Here is a 13,657-nt window from a genome sequence, read left to right as displayed (position 1 = left end):
GGGTTCAAGTAAAATGTGAGCAGGGCTTAAGTAAGAGTTGAGCAGGGTTAAAGTATATTCCCAGGTCATAATTTGTGACTGTACTGTTCTTCTGTCTGACAGCTCTGTGTGTCGTGGAGTCAGCTGTCGTTAATGTGAAGGAAGTGGTAGGAGGACAAGTCAAAATCAAATGCTCTCACAAATGGCCAGGTGACAATGTAAAATATTTCTGCAAAAGAAAATGTAACCAGGGAGATTTACTTGTTCAAACTAAGGGCAGCAAACATTATAATGAGAAAAAGAGATACACCATAGAAGACTTAAGAAATGGAGTGTTCTATGTGACCATCAAGAACCTGAGGAAGTCAGACTCTGGGACCTACTGGTGTGGAGTGGAGAGATATGGACTAGACTCATTCCAAGAGGTGCATCTCATAGTTACAGATGGTAAGTGAACACAATCACATTAGCCTTTTCAAATTCCCAGTTTATTGCTTGTTTATAGGCTTCATGTCATATTTCCAGTGAGAGAAAAGCAAAATGGTGACTGTATTTGTGGATACCTGTTCTTTGTCTTTCAATACAGCTACTACAGCTGTCACCCCCAGATCCCATGTCTCCACAACCCTCCCAAACCTCTCTGCAACATCCCCAAACCTCCCCACAACCGTCCCAAACCTCTCCACAACCCTCCCAAACCTCTCCACAACCCTCCCAAACCTCTCTGCAACATCTCCAAACATCTCCACAACCTTTCTGCCATCTGAAGACATCGGTGGTCACTCTTCATCAAGAACAGGTATGATGAATCTCTCATCTCAGACATTACAACTAATATGTTGTGATATGAAATGCTTGTAACGCTGGAGGAAATCAATTGTATCTGTTCAAGCATTGGAAAAATATATCTCTCTCTCTCACTGCTCTCTCTCTCCTCTCTCTCACTACCCCCTCTCTCAAATAGTTGTTTTTCTCTCTCTCTCTCTCTCTCTCTCTCTCTCTCTCTCTCTCTCTCTCTCTCTCTCTCTCTCTCTCTCTCTCTGTTTTTGTCTGTCTGACTGTGTTTTGTCTGTCGGTCTGTCTGTCTGTCTGTCACCTGACAGACCCTACCAACCAACTGACGACCAAACAACTGACCAATCTTCCAACCTACCTTACTTTACTTTATTAACTGACCTATCCACTAGTCTACCGACCAACCCACCAGATGACCCTGGTAACGATCAATCAGTCTGATATCTATAGCCTGTAAAGCATAGGGTTGAGTAAATCTGGTAATTTCTGGAAAATCTGGAAGATTGGGGATTTTTTTTGATTTTTTTTTGGGGGGTAGATCAGCTTATTATTGCAGATAGATTGTAACTTCCATCATTTCTTTATATATATATATATAGTGAGGGAAAAAAGTATTTGATCCCCTGCTGATTTTGTACGTTTGCCCACTGACAAAGAAATGATTAGTCTATAATTTTAATGGTAGATTTATTTGAACAGTGAGAGACAGAATAACAACAAAACAATCCAGAAAAACGCATGTCAAAAATGTTATAAATTGATTTGCCTTTTAATGAGGGAAATAAGTATTTGACCCCCTCTCAATCAGAAAGATTTCTGGCTCCCAGTTGTCTTTTATACAGGTAACAAGCTGAGATTAAGAGCACACTCTTAAAGGGAGTGCTCCTAATCTCAGTTTGTTACCAGTATAAAAGACACCTGTCCACAGAAGCAATCAATCAATCAGATTCCAAACTCTCCACAATGGCCAAGACCAAAGAGCTCTCCAAGGATGTCATTGACAAGATTGTAGACCTACACAAGGCTGGAATGGGCTACAAGACCATTGCCAAGCAGCTTGGTGAGATAGTGACAACCGTTGGTGTGATTATTCGCAAATGGAAGAAACACAAAATAACTGTCAATCTCCCTCGGCCTGTGGCTCCATGCAAGATCTCACCTTGTGGAAATGCAATGATCATGAGAACGGTGAGGAATCAGCCCAGAACTACACGGAAGGATCTTGTCAATGATCTCAAGGCAGCTGGGACCATAGTCACCAAGAAAACAATTGGTAACACACTACGCCGTGAAGGACTGAAATCCTGCAGCACCCGCAAGGTCCCCCTGCTCAAGAAAGCACATATACAGGCCCGTCGGAAGTTTGCTAATGAACATCTGAATGATTCAGAGGAGAACTGGGTGAAAGTGTTGTGGTCAGATGAGACCAAAATGGAGCTCTTTGGCATCAACTCAACTCGCCGTGTTTGGAGGAGGAGGAATGCTGCCTATGACCCCAAGAACACCATCCCCACAGTCAAACATGGAGGTGAAAACATTATGCTTTGGGGGTGTTTTTCTGCAAAGGGGACAGGACAACTTCACCGCATCAAAGGGACGATGGATGGAGCCATGTACCGTCAAATCTTGGGTGAGAACCTCCTTCCCTCAGCCAGGGCATTGAAAATGGGTCGTGGATGGGTATTCCAGCATGACAATGACCCAAAACACACGGCCAAGGCAATAAAGGATTGGTTCAAGAAGAAGCACTTTAAGGTCCTGGAGTGAACTAGCCAGTCTCCAGACCTTAATCCCATAGAAAATCTGTGGAGGGAGCTGAAGGTTCGAGTTGCCAAACGTCAGCCTCGAAGCCTTAATGACTTGGAGAAGATCTGCAAAGAGGAATGGGACAGAAGTGTTTTGATATGAGGGTAGGTTAGTGTTAGACATGTCTGTATGTAGTGTTATGATATGAGGGTAGGTTAGTGGTAGACATGTCTGTATGTAATGTTATGATATGAGGGTAGGTTAGTGGTAGACATGTCTGTATGTAGTGTTATGATATGAGGGTAGGTTAGTGGTAGACATGTCTGTATGTAGTGTTATGATATGAGGGTAGGTTAGTGGTAGACATGTCTGTATGTAGTGTTATGATATGAGGGTAGGTTAGTGGTAGATATGTCTGTATGTAGTGTTATGATATGAGGGTAGGTTAGTGGTAGACATGTCTGTATGTAGTGTTATGATATGAGGGTAGGTTAGTGGTAGACATGTCTGTATGTAGTGTTATGATATGAGGGTAGGTTAGTGGTAGACATGTCTGTATGTAGTGTTACGATATGAGGGTAGGTTAGTGATAGACATGTCTGTATGTAGTGTTATGATATGACGGTAGGTTAGTGTAACAGTAGGTTTGTCTAATCGGTTCTGTGTGTGTGTGTGTGTGTGTGTGTGTGTGTGTGTGTGTGTGTGTGTGTGTGTGTGTGTGTGTGTGTGTGTGTGTGTGTGTGTGTGTGTTCCAGGTACCTCAGTGGTCATCATGGTGTCTGTTAGTCTGGTAGTGTTGCTGCTGGTGATCAGCCTGATCATAGTCTACAGATGGAAATACAACAAGGCCACAGGTGGGAAACACACACACACACACACACACACACACACAAACACACACACACAGGGTTATAAAAGGAGAGAAAGTTCTCCTTTTCGAAAAAACATTTGCATAATCGACTAAAATGTATATGTAAAATAATATCCCTGTCATTTGTCCCTGGTTGAGAAGCAGATGATAAATAGGGGAAGTGCCTCTCTCTCTCTCTCTCTCTCTCTCTCTCTCTCTCTCTCTGTCTCTCTGTCTCTCTCTCTCTCTCTATCTCTCTCTCTGTCTCTCTCTCTCTCTCTCTGTCTCTCTCTCTGTCTCTCTCTCTCTCTCTCTCTCTCTCTCTCTCTCTCTCTGTCTCGCTCTCTCTGAGTAATGTGTGTTGTGTTCCACAGGATCTGTCTCTTCAACACACAGAGTGAGCCCAGACAAAGGGAACAATGAAGGGGTCAGTGTATTTTATTTGTTAGTTTTAGTGACTGAGTGATGTGATTGAATGATGTCATTGAGTGATGTCAATTAGTGTGTGTTTTATGTGTTGAGTTGAGTGATGTCATTTAGTGTGTGTTTTATATTATGTGATTGAGTGATGTCATTGAGTGATGTCATTGAGTGTGTTTGTGATATTCTCTCCTCTTCCTCCTCCCTTTTTCTCTCCTCCCTCCTCTTCAGGGTTGTCATGGTGACGGTGACTATGAGGAGATTAAGGAGCGCCCCCTACAGTCAGACTCCAGACGCTGCGCCCACCACCATCTACACCACCGCCAACTTACCCACAAGCCACTCTGACTCTCCCCCACTACGCCAGCATCAACTTCCACCAGAACCCCAGCGGCCTCAACGAAGCCAGAGTCACCATCACTAAAGAGGGCAGCTGCCCTAACGAAGCCAGAGTCACCATCGATAAAGAGGGCACTTCCTCATGTGACTATGCTACTGTGAACTTTGGTCAAAGCCCCGCCTACTCTACTGTCAATCATCCACACAGCTCCTCTGAGACTCCTCCCATCTACTCCACAGTCAGCAAACCCAGACACACCTGAGTCACTGACAACCAATCACAAGGGCCATGCACACACTGGCGACCAATAACAAGGGCCATATGTTAACTATATGCACTGACCTCTCTTTTTAGCTAATCTTTTTAATTGTTTTGCTCATGGTCTCTCTCTCTCTCTCTCTCTCTCTCTCTCTCTCTCTCTCTCTCTCTCTCTCTCTCTCTCTCTCTGTCCTCTCCTCTCCTCTTATCTCTCTCTCTCTCCTCTCCCCCCCCCCTCTCTCTCTCTCTCTCCTCTTCTCTCCTCTCTCTGTCTACCAATCAAAAGGGACATATGTTAACTATATGCACTGACCTCTCTTTTTAGCTGATCTTTTTTATGTTTTTGCTCATGCACTCTCTCTCTCTCTCTCTCTCCTCTATCTCCTCTCCTCTCCTTCTCCATCTCTTCCACACACCCAGACAGTAGCAGGTCTTGTTTCCTACTTCTTCAAATGGGTTGTTGACAGGGAGAGGATATGAGGTCACAGTCTTATAGCCTTTTCCTTACTGACACAGTCACTTAGCTACTTCCTGTTCTCTCAGTGACAATGAGTGTGCATGTCTTGAAAGTATGAGACGCCTGGTTCTTGCCCGTGTAGGCGGAGGTATCACTTGATTTGCAATTTAGGAGGCCGGCGGCGAATTCCAAATGCCCTGCTCAAAACCGACAGCGAGGCTCAATAAAGGCTCAAAAATATTTCAAAAGCCATTACCATCAGAGACACATGGAGCTGTCTGAGAAACAATTCTTCCTTTTTTGATCTGTCTGATAATTCTTCCTCATTTGCCGTGTTTTAGTGATGACATTCACCATCAGTACTCGATAACAACGGCAAACAGCGCACCCACCCAATAGATTATTATTATTATTTGTTGTTGTTGTTGTTACTATAATGATGATTATTATAATTATTATTATTACCATTGTTATTAATATTACTATAATGATAATGATGATGATGATGATGATGATTCTGATTATTATTATTATTACCCTGTACTATTATAATGTGAAGTGTAATATAAATCTGTTATCTTTTTATTGTGGGGGGTTTTATGATGTGAATTTTTTCTGAATTGTATATAGTATTGTACATTCTTAACTAAATAAAAAACATCTGACTTCTCTAGACCCTTCCTCCTGACAGCAAATATCAGTTATTATGGGCTGCAGGTCTCTCTCTCTCTCTCTCTCTCTCTCTCTCTCTCTCTCTCTCTCTCTCTCTCTCTCTCTCTCTCTCTCTCTCTCTCTCTCTCTCTCTCTCTCTCTCTCTCTCTCTCTCTCTCTCTCTCTCTCTCCTCTGTCTCTGTCTCTCTGTCTCTCTGTCTCTATGTCTCTCTCTCTCTCACACAAACACACACACACACACATAAACACACAAACATAAACACACACATAAACACACACATAAACACACACAAATAAACACACACACATAAACACACATTAGTATATTCATCCTGTGTCTTCTCTTCCCTAGCTCCTCTTCTTGTGACCACTGGAACTCCCAGAACAGGTAGAAACACAATACAACTCTTATCATTCTAGCTGGGGAAGCTGTAGAAGAACTAGGTGGTGAGGAAACTGGTACAGTAGGAGGACTAGGTGGTTAGGAAACTGGTACAGTAGGAGGACTAGGTGGTGAGGAAACTGGTACACTAGTTGTAGGAGGACTAGGTGGTTAGGAAACTGGTACAGTAGGATGACTAGGTGGTTAGGAAACTGGTACAGTAGGAAGACTAGGTGGTTAGGGAACTGGTACAGTAGGAGGACTAGGTGGTTAGGAAACTGGTACAGTAGGAGGACTAGGTGGTTAGGAAACTGGGACAGTAGGAGGACTAGGTGGTTAGGGAACTGGTACAGTAGGAGGACTAGGTGGTTAGGAAACTGGTACAGTAGGGGGACTAGGTGGTTAGGAAACTGGTACAGTAGGAGGACTAGGTGGTTAGGAAACTGGGACAGTAGGAGGACTAGGTGGATAGGGAACTGGTACAGTAGGAGGACTAGGTGGTTAGGAAACTGGTACGGTAGGAGGACTAGGTGATTAGGAAACTGGTACAGTAGGAGGACTAGGTGGTTAGGAAACTAGTACAGTTTGGGGACTATGTGGTTATTAAACTGGTACAGTAGGAGGACTAGGTGATTAGGAAACTGGTACAGTACCTGAAGGAAGGAGAAGGGTCTGAGAGGAATGTTATTATCTTGGATTTGTAGTACTAGGTACCCCAGTGGTCATCATGGTGTGTGTGAGTCTGACTGTGTTGGTGTTGATCTACCAATGGAGGAGAGACAGGAAATCATCAAGTGAGTAACCCTCATATGGATGTATATATATATGTACATGAACGCAGGCAACAGACACACACTCTGCAACCATTGTTCATGATACACTGCATGATCTAAAGTATGTGGACACCTGCTCGTCGAACATCTCATTCCAAAATCATGGGCATTAATATGGAGTTGGTCCCCCCTTTGCTGCTATAACAGCACCCACTCTTCTGGGAAGACCTTCCACTAGATGTGGGAACATTGCTGCGGGGACTTGCTTCCATTCAGCCACAAGAGCACTGATGTTAGGCAATTAGGCTTGGCTTACAGTCGGTGTTCCAATTCATCCCAAAGGTGTTCGATGAGGTTGGGGTCAGGGCTCTGTGCAGGCCAGTCAAGTTCTTCCACACCGATCTCGACAAACCAGTTCTGTATGGACCTTGCGTTTTGCACAGGGGCATTGTCATGCTGAAACAGGAAAGGGCCTTCCCCAAACTGTTGCCACAAAATTGGAAGCACAGAATCGTCTAGAATGTCATTGTATGATGTTGGAGTAACATTTCTACTTTACAATAACAGCACTTACAGTTGACCGGGGCAGCTCTAGCAGGGCAGGGATTTGACAAACTGACTTGTTGGAAAGGTCACATCCTATGACGGTTCCACGTTGAAAGTCACTGAGTTCTTCACTAGTGCCATTCTAATGGCAATGTTTGTCTATGGAGATTGCATGGCTGAGTACTATATTTTATACACCAGTCAGCAACAGGTGTGGCTGAAATAGTTGTATCCATTGATTTGAAGGGGTGTCCACATACTTTTGCATGTACAGTGTATGTTTTGTGTTCCACAGGGCCAGACTCCAATCTGATCGTCTGGTTGTGAAACAGTGTTCGTGTTGCCAGAGCTGGGGTTCAATTTAATTGAATTTAGTTCCATTTCAATACAGACAATGAATCGCAATACAATTTGTCATTGATGACCATCATTTTTTATGTGGACTTTTCAATCCATGAATGGAATTTCACTTCACTTCCTGAATTGACTGAGTTGAAACATCTAGTTTATTTGAATGACTGTAACTTAGTCCCCAGGCTGAATAGAGAGAGAAAGAACCGGCTGGTTGTCGAGATTAGAGTATATGGATTAATCAGTACGGATAACATTCTGTAGGGGGCGATGTGGAGGTCATTCTATTGGTTTACTGAGATCTCAGTTGCTTGTCTGTTATGTGATGACATCATTCATTAAGGGGGAGTTGGGTTGTAGAGGAGGGATGTTTCTTCTGTTCAGAAACTCATCTGTTGAGTTGATCATTTACAAAGACTGTATTTGGATCAATTAAATGTCAGAAAAAAAGTAATTCAATATATTGATGTATACTTTAACTATATTGTCATCATCTCAACAATGTGTTCCTCCTCTGCTGAAACAAACGTGGTAACTTTAGAACAGAGAAGTTGACAGTTTTAACACTTTGTCACCACAGCTTGCTGAGTTGTCTTGTGGTTTAGAAGTCCAACATATGGCCGGTTTGAACCAGTTTCACTCTGCAGCACATATAGACCTGGAGACACTGAGGTCACTACAGAGAAATTAGGATGTGTCAGCTAATGTCCACCCCCTCCCACCACACTAACCATCACTACCTCAATCTCTCTGACATGCATTTTATATGGTTTATTTCACTTTTGTTTATGATCTATTTCACTTGCTTAGGTAATGGAAACATGTGTCCCATGCAGAGAGAGAGATAGAGAGAGAGAGAGAGAGAGAGAGAGAGAGAGAGAGAGAGAGAGAGAGAGAGAGAGAGAGAGAGAGAGAGAGAGAGAGAGAGAGAGAGAGAGAGAGAGAGAGAGAGAGAGAGAGAGAGAGAGAGACAGACAGACAGACAGACAGACAGACAGACAGACAGACAGACAGACAGACAGACAGACAGACAGACAGACAGACAGACAGAGAGAGAGAGAGAGAGGGAGAGAGGGAGAGAGGGGGGGGGATGTTAGAGGAGGGAGGAGCTTTCAATCAAGGAAGGAAACAGGAACAAGCTGTTGTGGAACTGTGCTAGCTGGTTGTGTAGTCAAGTAACTTTAAAAGTACAGAAACTGTGATAGTAAAGTAACTTTAACAGTTTATTAACTGTGATAGTAAAGTAACTTTAACAGTATAATTACTGTGATAGTAAAGTAACTTTAACAGTTTATTAACTGTGATAGTAAAGTAACTTTAACAGTATAGCAACTAAGGATTAACTGTCCAGAATGAAGATACTCCATGTTGTCTCCTGCTGTCTTCTGTCAGGTGAGTTCTGTCTGTCTGTCTGCCTGTCTGCCTGTCTGCCTGCCTATCTGTCTGTATGTCTGCATGTTTGTCTGTCTGTATCAGTTTCTATACTGATGTCTGGATAATATAGTACATAAGGAATAAGATATGTGTTTGTCTATAAGGAGCCAGAAAGTTCTACAGTTCTGAGTTAGTTTTTCACATGTATCTTATGATAATGCACTGAACTTAGAATGTTTGATATATTTGATATATTTTACCTTGGTTTGTGCAGGGTTAAAGTAAGATAGGCAGGGTTAAAGGACGATGTGCACGGGTAAAGTATGATTTGTAGAGGTAAAGTAAGATTTGTGCTGGGTAAAGTAAGATTTGTGCAGGGTTAAAGTACGATTTATGCAGGGCTAAAGTAAAATTTGTTGAAGGTTAAAGTAAGATTTATGCAGGGTTAAAGTAAGATAGGCAGGGTTAAAGGAAGATGTGCACGGGTAAAGTATGATTTGTAGAGGGTTAAAGTAAGAGTTGTGCTTGGTAAAGTACAATTTCTGCAGGGTTAAAGTAAGATTTATGCGGGGTTAAAGTAAGATTTGAGCAGGTTTAAGTATATCTCACAGGTCATCAAATTGAATTGACTGAGTTGAAACATCTAGTTTATTAGAATAACTGTAACCTCGTCCCCAGCATCAATAGAGAGAGAAAGAACCGGCTGGTTGTCGAGATTAGAATATATTTATTCATCAGTACCGATAACATTCTGTAGGGGGCGATGTGGAGGTTGTTTAAATTATTTTACTGAGATCTCAGTTGCTTGTCTGTTATGTGATGACATCATTCATTAAGGGGGAGTTTGGTTGTAGAGGAGGGATGTTTCTTCTGTTCAGAAACTCATTTGTTGAGTTGATCATTTACAAAGACTGTATTTGGATCAATGAAATGTAAGAAAAAGTAATACAATATATTGATGTATACTTCAACTATATTATCATCTCAACAATGTGTTCCTCCTCTGCTGAAACAAACGTGGTAACTTTAGAAAAGAGAAGTTGACAGTTTTAACACAAGTCTAACATCCGGCCGGATTGAACCAGTTTCTCTCAGCAGGACATATAGACCTGTAGACGCTGAGGTCACTACAGAGAAATGAGGATGTATCAGCTAATGTCCACCCACTCTACCACCACCATCACTATCTCAATCTCTCTGACATGCATTTTATACTGTTTATTTCACTTTTGTTTATTATCTATTTCACTTGCTTTCGCAATGGAAACATGTTTCCCATGCTAATAAAGCCCTTTGAATTGAATTGAATTGAATTGAATTGAATTGAGAGAGAGAGAGAGAGAGAGAGAGAGAGAGAGAGAGAGAGAGAGAGAGAGAGAGAGAGAGAGAGAGAGAGAGAGAGAGAGAGAGAGAGGGGTGGGTTGTTAGAGGAGGGAGGAGCTTCAACTAAGGAAGACAGATAATTTCAGAAACACCCTGCTGTCAAACGAATAGCTGACAGAGAAGCTGTTGTGGACCTGTGCTAGCTGGTTGTATAGTAAAGTAACTTTAACAGTATAGTAACTGTGATAGTAAAGTAACTTCAACGGTATAGTAATTGAGGATTAACTGTCCAGAATGAAGATACTCCATGTTGTCTCCTGCTGTCTTCTCTCAGGTGAGCTCTGTCTGTCTGTATCAGTTTCTATACTACTGTCTGGATTATATAGTACAGAAGGAATAAAAAATGTACTTCTCTATAAGGTTTTACAGTTCTGAGTTTGTTTTTCACATGTACCTTATGATAATGCACTGAATTTAGAATGCTTGATATGTTGGTCTTTTACCTTGGTTTATGCAGGGTTAAAGTAAGATTATGCAGGGTTAAAGGAAGATGTGCACGGTTCAAGTATGATTTGTGCAGGGATAAAGTAAGTTTTATGCAGGGTTAAAGTAAGATGAGCAGTGTTAATGTATATCTCACAGGTCATCAGTTGTGACTGTACTGTGTGTTTCTGTTTGACAGCTCTGTGTGTTGTGGAGTCAGCTGACATTAATGTGAAGGAGGTGGTGGGAGGACATGTCACTGTGGGCTGCTCTCACACGTGGGCAGGGACCAACATCAAACGCTTTTGCAAGGGGACATGTTATGGTAAAGACATTCTGGTTCAAACTAATGGGAGAAAGAATGTATCTCAAGGTAGATACAGTATAGAAGATAACAGAGATGGAGTCTTCTATGTGACCATCAAGAACCTGATGAAGTCAGACTCTGGGACCTACTGGTGTGGAGTGGAGAGATTTATAAAGGACACATACCAAGAGGTGCATCTCACAGTTACAGATGGTAAGTTAACACTACATGTAAATTGATATCTAGTAATGAACTTCCTGACTTATATCCCCTGACATAAATTTGTTTCAGTATTGGTGTTTATATGTACTTTCTACTGACTCACAGCTCCTCCTACTCCTACACCGTCACCTGTCACCTCCAGACCCCATGTCTCCACAATCCTCCCAAACCTCTCTACAACGTTTCTGACATCTGGAGATATCAGTGGTCACTTTTCATCAAGAACAGGTATGATGAATCTCTCATTTCAGACATTACAACTAACAAGCTGTGATATTAAATGCTTCTAATTCTGGAGGAAATCAATTGTAACTGTTCATTCTTTGGACGAATTTCTCTCTCTCTGTGTGTCTCTCTCTCTCTCTCTCTCTCTCTCTCTCTCTCTCTCTCTCTCTCTCTCTCTCTCTCTCTCTCTCTCTCTCTCTCTCTCTCTCTCTCTCTCTCTCTCTCTCCATCTCTCTCTCTCTCTCTCTCTCTCTCTCTCTCTCTCTCTCTCTCTCTCTCTCTCTCTCTCTCTCTCTCTCTCTCTCTCTCTCCCCTCAGACTACTCTCCTGGTGCAGGACAGAATCAGAGTTCTGGTATGTTTCATTTTGTGGAGAGCTGCTGCTGACACAATGGCCTCCGTTGCTATGGTTACTCTGATCACTACAGTCTCCTCCTTTATCACACCTTTATTATCTATCCTCTTATTATTATTACTATTATTATCATTACTCTACTCCATTATCTATCTGTCTGTCTGCCTGTCTGCCTCTCTCTCTCTCTCTCTCTCTCTCTCTCTCTCTCTCTCTCTCTCTCTCTCTCTCTCTCGTCTGTCTGTCTGTGTTTTGTCTGTCAGTCTGTCTGTCTGTCTGTCTGTCTTTCTGTCTGTCTGTCACCTGACAGACCCTACCAACCAACTGACCGACCAAACAACTGACCAATCTTCCAACCTACCTTACTTTACTTTATTAACTGACCTATCCACTAGTCTACCGACCAACCCACCAGATGACCCTGGTAACGATCCATCAGTCTGATATATATAGCCTGTAAAGCATAGGGTTGAGTTATTCTGGTCATTTCTGGAAAACCTGGAAGATTGGGGAAAGCTACTGAAATGTTGTAACCCTGATAAAGTCTCTCCTCCTGTCTGTGGTCAGGTCTGATGGTATCTATGATATATACAGTATTCTGTAAAGTCTCTCCTCCTGTCTGTGGTCAGGTCTGATGGTATCTATGATATATACAGTATTCTGTAAAGTCTCCCCCCCCCCCCCACACACACAAACACACACACACACACACAGACAGGACAGGTCTGGGGATGGTGGTGTGTGTGTTACTAATGTGTTACTGTGTGTTCTCCAGGTGTCCTGGTGTATATGGGGTCAGGTCTGGGGATGGTGGTGTGTGTGTTACTAATGTGTTACTGTGTGTTCTCCAGGGGTACTGGTGTATATGGGGACAGGTCTGGGGATGGTGGTGTGTGTGTTGGTCCTCATTCTCATCATATTCATCAGACAAAGGACCAGAACAAAGATAACTACTGGTGAGACACACACATGTTGTTTTACTATCCTTGTGGGGACCAAATAATTGATTCCCATTCAAAATCAAATTTCCCCTAACCTTTAACCCTAACCCTAACCTTTAACCCTAACCCTAACCTGTTTTTTGAGCCAGTTTGAGCCAGTTTGATACAGCAGGAATATAATCCTGCAGCAACAGGAAATTTTATTATTATTTGAATTATAATTCATGGTCATTTTTGTAGGGGTGGATACATTTTTTTTTTTCCTCTCTCTCTCTCTCTCTCTCTCTCTCTCTCTCTCTCTCTCTCTCTCTCTCTCTCTCTCTCTCTCTCTCTCTCTCTCTCTCTCTCTCTCTCTCTCTCTCTCTCTCTCTCTCTCTCTCTCTCTCTCTCTCTCTCTCTCTCTCTCTCTCTCTCTCTCTCTCTCTCTCTCTCTCTCTCTCTCTCTCTCTCTCTCGGGGTTTCCACCTAACTTATTTGACTCATATGCTCTCCTCAACACCCACCTGTTTTTCTGTCTAATGTTGTCTTCCCTCCCTCTGAAATGAAGAAACACAGAAGTACAGTACAGTAGAGACTAGCTAAATGTAGCATCACTGTAACATTATGCCTGTGTACTGTCTCTGGGTGTTCTAGGTGATCTGATGTTCTCTGGTGTTGGTCTGGGTGTTCTAGGTGATCTGATGTTCTCTGGTGTTGGTCTGGGTGTTCTAGGTGATCTGATGTTCTCTGGTGTTGGTCTGGGTGTTCTAGGTGATCTGATGTTCTCTGGTGTTGGTCTGGGTGTTCTAGGTGATGTGATGTTCTCTGGTGTTGGTCTGGGTGTTCTAGGTGATGTGATGTTCTCTGGTGTTGGTCTGGGTGT

The 13,657-nt window shown here is 42.6% G+C and overlaps 1 long non-coding RNA gene across 1 annotated transcript; it reads left to right on the top strand.

Moving 5' to 3' along the window:
• The first annotated feature begins 244 nt into the window (after window positions 1–244).
• Window positions 245–12,804, top strand: LOC123482804. The gene is made up of 4 exons (XR_006657940.1): window positions 245–426; window positions 11,384–11,506; window positions 11,822–11,857; window positions 12,706–12,804. It is a non-coding gene; the product is annotated as an uncharacterized LOC123482804 (long non-coding RNA).
• The last annotated feature ends 853 nt before the right edge of the window (window positions 12,805–13,657 follow it).

This window comes from Coregonus clupeaformis, chromosome 38, assembly GCF_020615455.1.
Source record: "Coregonus clupeaformis isolate EN_2021a chromosome 38, ASM2061545v1, whole genome shotgun sequence".
NCBI classification, from domain to species: Eukaryota; Metazoa; Chordata; class Actinopteri; order Salmoniformes; family Salmonidae; genus Coregonus; species Coregonus clupeaformis.
This window is presented reverse-complemented; position numbering and strand designations above follow the sequence as displayed.